The sequence below is a fragment of the Eupeodes corollae genome, chromosome 3 (assembly GCF_945859685.1).
Source record: "Eupeodes corollae chromosome 3, idEupCoro1.1, whole genome shotgun sequence".
NCBI classification, from domain to species: Eukaryota; Metazoa; Arthropoda; class Insecta; order Diptera; family Syrphidae; genus Eupeodes; species Eupeodes corollae.
In genome coordinates this window covers 109050950-109061163 of record NC_079149.1, presented here as the reverse complement: position 1 = coordinate 109061163, position 10214 = coordinate 109050950, and positions in this window count along the sequence as shown.

Sequence of the window (10214 nt, the reverse complement as noted above, 5' to 3'; positions counted from 1 at the left end):
CATGGATTTTTGCCCATAACTTGTTGTAGAGTTGGTCTTATTCAAAGATAGGCACACCAATGGAAAGGGAATGATTCCTAGATCACAATCCTGAAATTTCAGCCATCTAGGTGGTCTAGATCAAGAAATATTGGAGTTCAAAAATTGTCCATTAGGTGCCGACTTTGATACCTTTTAGATGCGTTTTAAGCGAGATATTCGCATTTAAAGTTTGGACATGGATTTTTGCCCATAACTTGTTGTAGAGTTGGTCTTATTCAAAGATAGGCACACCAATGGAAAGGGAATGATTCCTAGATCACAATCCTAAAATTTCAGCCATCTAGGTGGTCTAGATCAAGAAATATTGGAGTTCAAAAATTGTCCATTAGGTGCCGACTTTGATACCTTTTAGATGCGTTTTAAGCGAGATATTCGCATTTAAAGTTTGGACATGGATTTTTGCCCATAACTTGTTGTAGAGTTGGTCTTATTCAAAGATAGGCACACCAATGGAAAGGGAATGATTCCTAGATCACAATCCTGAAATTTCAGCCATCTAGGTGGTCTAGATCAAGAAATATTGGAGTTCAAAAATTGTCCATTAGGTGCCGACTTTGATACCTTTTAGATGCGTTTTAAGCGAGATATTCGCATTTAAAGTTTGGACATGGATTTTTGCCCATAACTTGTTGTAGAGTTGGTCTTATTCAAAGATAGGCACACCAATGGAAAGGGAATGATTCCTAGATCACAATCCTGAAATTTCAGCCATCTAGGTGGTCTAGATCAAGAAATATTGGAGTTCAAAAATTGTCCATTCGGTGCCGACTTTTATGCCTTTTAGATGCGTTTTAAGCGAGATATTCGCATTTAAAGTTTGGACATGGATTTTTGCCCATAACTTGTTGTAGAGTTGGTCTTATTCAAAGATAGGCACACCAATGGAAAGGGAATGATTCCTAGATCACAATCCTGAAATTTCAGCCATCTAGGTGGTCTAGATCAAGAAATATTGGAGTTCAAAAATTGTCCATTAGGTGCCGACTTTGATACCTTTTGGATGCGTTTTAAGCGAGATATTCGCATTTAAAGTTTGGACATGGATTTTTGCCCATAACTTGTTGTAGAGTTGGTCTTATTCAAAGATAGGCACACCAATGGAAAGGGAATGATTCCTAGATCACAATCCTGAAATTTCAGCCATCTAGGTGGTCTAGATCAAGAAATATTGTAGTTCAAAAATTGTCCATTAGGTGCCGACTTTGATACCTTTTAGATGCGTTTTAAGCGAGATATTCGCATTTAAAGTTTGGACATGGATTTTTGCCCATAACTTGTTGTAGAGTTGGTCTTATTCAAAGATAGGCACACCAATGGAAAGGGAATGATTCCTAGATCACAATCCTGAAATTTCAGCCATCTAGGTGGTCTAGATCAAGAAATATTGGAGTTCAAAAATTGTCCATTAGGTGCCGACTTTGATACCTTTTAGATGCGTTTTAAGCGAGATATTCGCATTTAAAGTTTGGACATGGATTTTTGCCCATAACTTGTTGTAGAGTTGGTCTTATTCAAAGATAGGCACACCAATGGAAAGGGAATGATTCCTAGATCACAATCCTGAAATTTCAGCCATCTAGGTGGTCTAGATCAAGAAATATTGGAGTTCAAAAATTGTCCATTAGGTGCCGACTTTGATACCTTTTAGATGCGTTTTAAGCGAGATATTCGCATTTAAAGTTTGGACATGGATTTTTGCCCATAACTTGTTGTAGAGTTGGTCTTATTCAAAGATAGGCACACCAATGGAAAGGGAATGATTCCTAGATCACAATCCTGAAATTTCAGCCATCTAGGTGGTCTAGATCAAGAAATATTGGAGTTCAAAAATTGTCCATTAGGTGCCGACTTTGATACCTTTTAGATGCGTTTTAAGCGAGATATTCGCATTTAAAGTTTGGACATGGATTTTTGCCCATAACTTGTTGTAGAGTTGGTCTTATTCAAAGACAGGCACACCAATGGAAAGGGAATGATTCCTAGATCACAATCCTGAAATTTCAGCCATCTAGGTGGTCTAGATCAAGAAATATTGGAGTTCAAAAATTGTCCATTAGGTCCCGACTTTGATACCTTTTAGATGCGTTTTAAGCGAGATATTCGCATTTAAAGTTTGGACATGGATTTTTGCCCATAACTTGTTGTAGAGTTGGTCTTATTCAAAGATAGGCACACCAATGGAAAGGGAATGATTCCTAGATCACAATCCTGAAATTTCAGCCATCTAGGTGGTCTAGATCAAGAAATATTGGAGTTCAAAAATTGTCCATTAGGTGCCGACTTTGATACCTTTTAGATGCGTTTTAAGCGAGATATTCGCATTTAAAGTTTGGACATGGATTTTTGCCCATAACTTGTTGTAGAGTTGGTCTTATTCAAAGATAGGCACACCAATGGAAAGGGAATGATTCCTAGATCACAATCCTGAAATTTCAGCCATCTAGGTGGTCTAGATCAAGAAATATTGGAGTTCAAAAATTGTCCATTAGGTGCCGACTTTGATACCTTTTAGATGCGTTTTAAGCGAGATATTCGCATTTAAAGTTTGGACATGGATTTTTGCCCATAACTTGTTGTAGAGTTGGTCTTATTCAAAGATAGGCACACCAATGGAAAGGGAATGATTCCTAGATCACAATCCTGAAATTTCAGCCATCTAGGTGGTCTAGATCAAGAAATATTGGAGTTCAAAAATTGTCCATTAGGTGCCGACTTTGATACCTTTTAGATGCGTTTTAAGCGAGATATTCGCATTTAAAGTTTGGACATGGATTTTTGCCCATAACTTGTTGTAGAGTTGGTCTTATTCAAAGACAGGCACACCAATGGAAAGGGAATGATTCCTAGATCACAATCCTGAAATTTCAGCCATCTAGGTGGTCTAGATCAAGAAATATTGGAGTTCAAAAATTGTCCATTAGGTGCCGACTTTGATACCTTTTAGATGCGTTTTAAGCGAGATATTCGCATTTAAAGTTTGGACATGGATTTTTGCCCATAACTTGTTGTAGAGTTGGTCTTATTCAAAGATAGGCACACCAATGGAAAGGGAATGATTCCTAGATCACAATCCTGAAATTTCAGCCATCTAGGTGGTCTAGATCAAGAAATATTGGAGTTCAAAAATTGTCCATTAGGTGCCGACTTTGATACCTTTTGGATGCGTTTTAAGCGAGATATTCGCATTTAAAGTTTGGACATGGATTTTTGCCCATAACTTGTTGTAGAGTTGGTCTTATTCAAAGATAGGCACACCAATGGAAAGGGAATGATTCCTAGATCACAATCCTGAAATTTCAGCCATCTAGGTGGTCTAGATCAAAAAATATTGGAGTTCAAAAATTGTCCATTAGGTGCCGACTTTGATACCTTTTAGATGCGTTTTAAGCGAGATATTCGCATTTAAAGTTTGGACATGGATTTTTGCCCATAACTTGTTGTAGAGTTGGTCTTATTCAAAGATAGGCACACCAATGGAAAGGGAATGATTCCTAGATCACAATCCTGAAATTTCAGCCATCTAGGTGGTCTAGATCAAGAAATATTGGAGTTCAAAAATTGTCCATTAGGTGCCGACTTTGATACCTTTTAGATGCGTTTTAAGCGAGATATTCGCATTTAAAGTTTGGACATGGATTTTTGCCCATAACTTGTTGTAGAGTTGGTCTTATTCAAAGATAGGCACACCAATGGAAAGGGAATGATTCCTAGATCACAATCCTGAAATTTCAGCCATCTAGGTGGTCTAGATCAAGAAATATTGGAGTTCAAAAATTGTCCATTAGGTGCCGACTTTGATACCTTTTAGATGCGTTTTAAGCGAGATATTCGCATTTAAAGTTTGGACATGGATTTTTGCCCATAACTTGTTGTAGAGTTGGTCTTATTCAAAGATAGGCACACCAATGGAAAGGGAATGATTCCTAGATCACAATCCTGAAATTTCAGCCATCTAGGTGGTCTAGATCAAGAAATATTGGAGTTCAAAAATTGTCCATTAGGTGCCGACTTTGATACCTTTTAGATGCGTTTTAAGCGAGATATTCGCATTTAAAGTTTGGACATGGATTTTTGCCCATAACTTGTTGTAGAGTTGGTCTTATTCAAAGACAGGCACACCAATGGAAAGGGAATGATTCCTAGATCACAATCCTGAAATTTCAGCCATCTAGGTGGTCTAGATCAAGAAATATTGGAGTTCAAAAATTGTCCATTAGGTGCCGACTTTGATACCTTTTAGATGCGTTTTAAGCGAGATATTCGCATTTAAAGTTTGGACATGGATTTTTGCCCATAACTTGTTGTAGAGTTGGTCTTATTCAAAGATAGGCACACCAATGGAAATAGAATGATTCCTAGATCACAATCCTGAAATTTCAGCCATCTAGGTGGTCTAGATCAAGAAATATTAGAGTTCAAAAATTGTCCATTAGGTGCCGACTTTGATACCTTTTAGATGCGTTTTAAGCGAGATATTCGCATTTAAAGTTTGGACATGGATTTTTGCCCATAACTTGTTGTAGAGTTGGTCTTATTCAAAGATAGGCACACCAATGGAAAGGGAATGATTCCTAGATCACAATCCTGAAATTTCAGCCATCTAGGTGGTCTAGATCAAGAAATATTGGAGTTCAAAAATTGTCCATTAGGTGCCGACTTTGATACCTTTTAGATGCGTTTTAAGCGAGATATTCGCATTTAAAGTTTGGACATGGATTTTTGCCCATAACTTGTTGTAGAGTTGGTCTTATTCAAAGACAGGCACACCAATGGAAAGGGAATGATTCCTAGATCACAATCCTGAAATTTCAGCCATCTAGGTGGTCTAGATCAAGAAATATTGGAGTTCAAAAATTGTCCATTAGGTGCCGACTTTGATACCTTTTAGATGCGTTTTAAGCGAGATATTCGCATTTAAAGTTTGGACATGGATTTTTGCCCATAACTTGTTGTAGAGTTGGTCTTATTCAAAGACAGGCACACCAATGGAAAGGGAATGATTCCTAGATCACAATCCTGAAATTTCAGCCATCTAGGTGGTCTAGATCAAGAAATATTGGAGTTCAAAAATTGTCCATTAGGTGCCGACTTTGATACCTTTTAGATGCGTTTTAAGCGAGATATTCGCATTTAAAGTTTGGACATGGATTTTTGCCCATAACTTGTTGTAGAGTTGGTCTTATTCAAAGATGGGCACACCAATGGAAAGGGAATGATTCCTGGATCACAATCCTGAAATTTCAGCCATCTAGGTGGTCTAGATCAAGAAATATTGGAGTTCAAAAATTGTCCATTAGGTGCCAACTTTGATACCTTTTAGATGCGTTTTAAGCGAGATATTCGCATTTAAAGTTTGGACATGGATTTTTGCCCATAACTTGTTGTAGAGTTGGTCTTATTCAAAGATAGGCACACCAATGGAAAGGGAATGATTCCTTGATCACAATCCTGAAATTTCAGCCATCTAGGTGGTCTAGATCAAGAAATATTGGAGTTCAAAAATTGTCCATTAGGTGCCGACTTTGATACCTTTTAGATGCGTTTTAAGCGAGATATTCGCATTTAAAGTTTGGACATGGATTTTTGCCCATAACTTGTTGTAGAGTTGGTCTTATTCAAAGATAGGCACACCAATGGAAAGGGAATGATTCCTAGATCACAATCCTGAAATTTCAGCCATCTAGGTGGTCTAGATCAAGAAATATTGGAGTTCAAAAATTGTCCATTAGGTGCCGACTTTGATACCTTTTAGATGCGTTTTAAGCGAGATATTCGCTTGCTGTAGAGTTGGTCTTATTCAAAGATAGGGACACCAATGGAAAGGGAATGATTCCTAGATCACAATCCTGAAATTTCAGCCATCTAGGTGGTCTAGATCAAGAAATATTGGAGTTCAAAAATTGTCCATTAGGTGCCGACTTTGATACCTTTTAGATGCGTTTTAAGCGAGATATTCGCATTTAAAGTTTGGACATGGATTTTTGCCCATAACTTGTTGTAGAGTTGGTCTTATTCAAAGATAGGCACACCAATGGAAAGGGAATGATTCCTAGATCACAATCCTGAAATTTCAGCCATCTAGGTGGTCTAGATCAAGAAATATTGGAGTTCAAAAATTGTCCATTAGGTGCCGACTTTGATACCTTTTAGATGCGTTTTAAGCGAGATATTCGCATTTAAAGTTTGGACATGGATTTTTGCCCATAACTTGTTGTAGAGTTGGTCTTATTCAAAGATAGGCACACCAATGGAAAGGGAATGATTCCTAGATCACAATCCTGAAATTTCAGCCATCTAGGTGGTCTAGATCAAGAAATATTGGAGTTCAAAAATTGTCCATTAGGTGCCGACTTTGATACCTTTTAGATGCGTTTTAAGCGAGATATTCGCATTTAAAGTTTGGACATGGATTTTTGCCCATAACTTGTTGTAGAGTTGGTCTTATTCAAAGATAGGCACACCAATGGAAAGGGAATGATTCCTAGATCACAATCCTGACATTTCAGCCATCTAGGTGGTCTAGATCAAGAAATATTGGAGTTCAAAAATTGTCCATTAGGTGCCGACTTTGATACCTTTTAGATGCGTTTTAAGCGAGATATTCGCATTTAAAGTTTGGACATGGATTTTTGCCCATAACTTGTTGTAGAGTTGGTCTTATTCAAAGATAGGCACACCAATGAAAAGGGAATGATTCCTAGATCACAATCCTGAAATTTCAGCCATCTAGGTGGTCTAGATCAAGAAATATTGGAGTTCAAAAATTGTCCATTAGGTGCCGACTTTGATACCTTTTAGATGCGTTTTAAGCGAGATATTCGCATTTAAAGTTTGGACATGGATTTTTGCCCATAACTTGTTGTAGAGTTGGTCTTATTCAAAGATAGGCACACCAATGGAAAGGGAATGATTCCTAGATCACAATCCTGAAATTTCAGCCATCTAGGTGGTCTAGATCAAGAAATATTGGAGTTCAAAAATTGTCCATTAGGTGCCGACTTTGATACCTTTTAGATGCGTTTTAAGCGAGATATTCGCATTTAAAGTTTGGACATGGATTTTTGCCCATAACTTGTTGTAGAGTTGGTCTTATTCAAAGATAGGCACACCAATGGAAAGGGAATGATTCCTAGATCACAATCCTGAAATTTCAGCCATCTAGGTGGTCTAGATCAAGAAATATTGGAGTTCAAAAATTGTCCATTAGGTGCCGACTTTGATACCTTTTAGATGCGTTTTAAGCGAGATATTCGCATTTAAAGTTTGGACATGGATTTTTGCCCATAACTTGTTGTAGAGTTGGTCTTATTCAAAGATAGGCACACCAATGGAAAGGGAATGATTCCTAGATCACAATCCTGAAATTTCAGCCATCTAGGTGGTCTAGATCAAGAAATATTGGAGTTCAAAAATTGTCCATTAGGTGCCGACTTTGATACCTTTTAGATGCGTTTTAAGCGAGATATTCGCATTTAAAGTTTGGACATGGATTTTTGCCCATAACTTGTTGTAGAGTTGGTCTTATTCAAAGATAGGCGCACCAATGGAAAGGGAATGATTCCTAGATCACAATCCTGAAATTTCAGCCATCTAGGTGGTCTAGATCAAGAAATATTGGAGTTCAAAAATTGTCCATTAGGTGCCGACTTTGATACCTTTTAGATGCGTTTTAAGCGAGATATTCGCATTTAAAGTTTGGACATGGATTTTTGCCCATAACTTGTTGTAGAGTTGGTCTTATTCAAAGATAGGCACACCAATGGAAAGGGAATGATTCCTAGATCACAATCCTGAAATTTCAGCCATCTAGGTGGTCTAGATCAAGAAATATTGGAGTTCAAAAATTGTCCATTGGGTGCCGACTTTGATACCTTTTAGATGCGTTTTAAGCGAGATATTCGCATTTAAAGTTTGGACATGGATTTTTGCCCATAACTTGTTGTAGAGTTGGTCTTATTCAAAGATAGGCACACCAATGGAAAGGGAATGATTCCTAGATCACAATCCTGAAATTTCAGCCATCTAGGTGGTCTAGATCAAGAAATATTGGAGTTCAAAAATTGTCCATTAGGTGCCGACTTTGATACCTTTTAGATGCGTTTTAAGCGAGATATTCGCATTTAAAGTTTGGACATGGATTTTTGCCCATAACTTGTTGTAGAGTTGGTCTTATTCAAAGATAGGCACACCAATGGAAAGGGAATGATTCCTAGATCACAATCCTGAAATTTCAGCCATCTAGGTGGTCTAGATCAAGAAATATTGGAGTTCAAAAATTGTCCATTAGGTGCCGACTTTGATACCTTTTAGATGCGTTTTAAGCGAGATATTCGCATTTAAAGTTTGGACATGGATTTTTGCCCATAACTTGTTGTAGAGTTGGTCTTATTCAAAGATAGGCACACCAATGGAAAGGGAATGATTCCTAGATCACAATCCTGAAATTTCAGCCATCTAGGTGGTCTAGATCAAGAAATATTGGAGTTCAAAAATTGTCCATTAGGTGCCGACTTTGATACCTTTTAGATGCGTTTTAAGCGAGATATTCGCATTTAAAGTTTGGACATGGATTTTTGCCCATAACTTGTTGTAGAGTTGGTCTTATTCAAAGATAGGCACACCAATGGAAAGGGAATGATTCCTAGATCACAATCCTGAAATTTCAGCCATCTAGGTGGTCTAGATCAAGAAATATTGGAGTTCAAAAATTGTCCATTAGGTGCCGACTTTGATACCTTTTAGATGCGTTTTAAGCGAGATATTCGCATTTAAAGTTTGGACATGGATTTTTGCCCATAACTTGTTGTAGAGTTGGTCTTATTCAAAGACAGGCACACCAATGGAAAGGGAATGATTCCTAGATCACAATCCTGAAATTTCAGCCATCTAGGTGGTCTAGATCAAGAAATATTGGAGTTCAAAAATTGTCCATTAGGTGCCGACTTTGATACCTTTTAGATGCGTTTTAAGCGAGATATTCGCATTTAAAGTTTGGACATGGATTTTTGCCCATAACTTGTTGTAGAGTTGGTCTTATTCAAAGATAGGCACACCAATGGAAAGGGAATGATTCCTAGATCACAATCCTGAAATTTCAGCCATCTAGGTGGTCTAGATCAAGAAATATTGGAGTTCAAAAATTGTCCATTAGGTGCCGACTTTGATACCTTTAAGATGCGTTTTAAGCGAGATATTCGCATTTAAAGTTTGGACATGGATTTTTGCCCATAACTTGTTGTAGAGTTGGTCTTATTCAAAGATGGGCACACCAATGGAAAGGGAATGATTCCTGGATCACAATCCTGAAATTTCAGCCATCTAGGTGGTCTAGATCAAGAAATATTGGAGTTCAAAAATTGTCCATTAGGTGCCGACTTTGATACCTTTTAGATGCGTTTTAAGCGAGATATTTGCATTTAAAGTTTGGACATGGATTTTTGCCCATAACTTGCTGTAGAGTTGGTCTTATTCAAAGATAGGCACACCAATGGAAAGGGAATGATTCCTAGATCACAATCCTGAAATTTCAGCCATCTAGGTGGTCTAGATCAAGAAATATTGGAGTTCAAAAATTGTCCATTAGGTGCCAACTTTGATACCTTTTAGATGCGTTTTAAGCGAGTTATTCGCATTTAAAGTTTGGAAATGGATTTTTGCCCATAACTTGTTGTAGAGTTGGTCTTATTCAAAGATAGGCACACCAATGGAAAGGGAATGATTCCTAGATCACAATCCTGAAATTTCAGCCATCTAGGTGGTCTAGATCAAGAAATATTGGAGTTCAAAAATTGTCCATTAGGTGCCGACTTTGATACCTTTTAGATGCGTTTTAAGCGAGATATTCGCTTGCTGTAGAGTTGGTCTTATTCAAAGATAGGCACACCAATGGAAAGGGAATTATTCCTAGATCACAATCCTGAAATTTCAGCCATCTAGGTGGTCTAGATCAAGAAATATTGGAGTTCAAAAATTGTCCATTAGGTGCCAACTTTGATACCTTTTAGATGCGTTTTAAGCGAGATATTCGCATTTAAAGTTTGGACATGGATTTTTGCCCATAACTTGTTGTAGAGTTGGTCTTATTCAAAGATAGGCACACCAATGGAAAGGGAATGATTCCTAAATCACAATCCTGAAATTTCAGCCATCTAGGTGGTCTAGATCAAGAAATA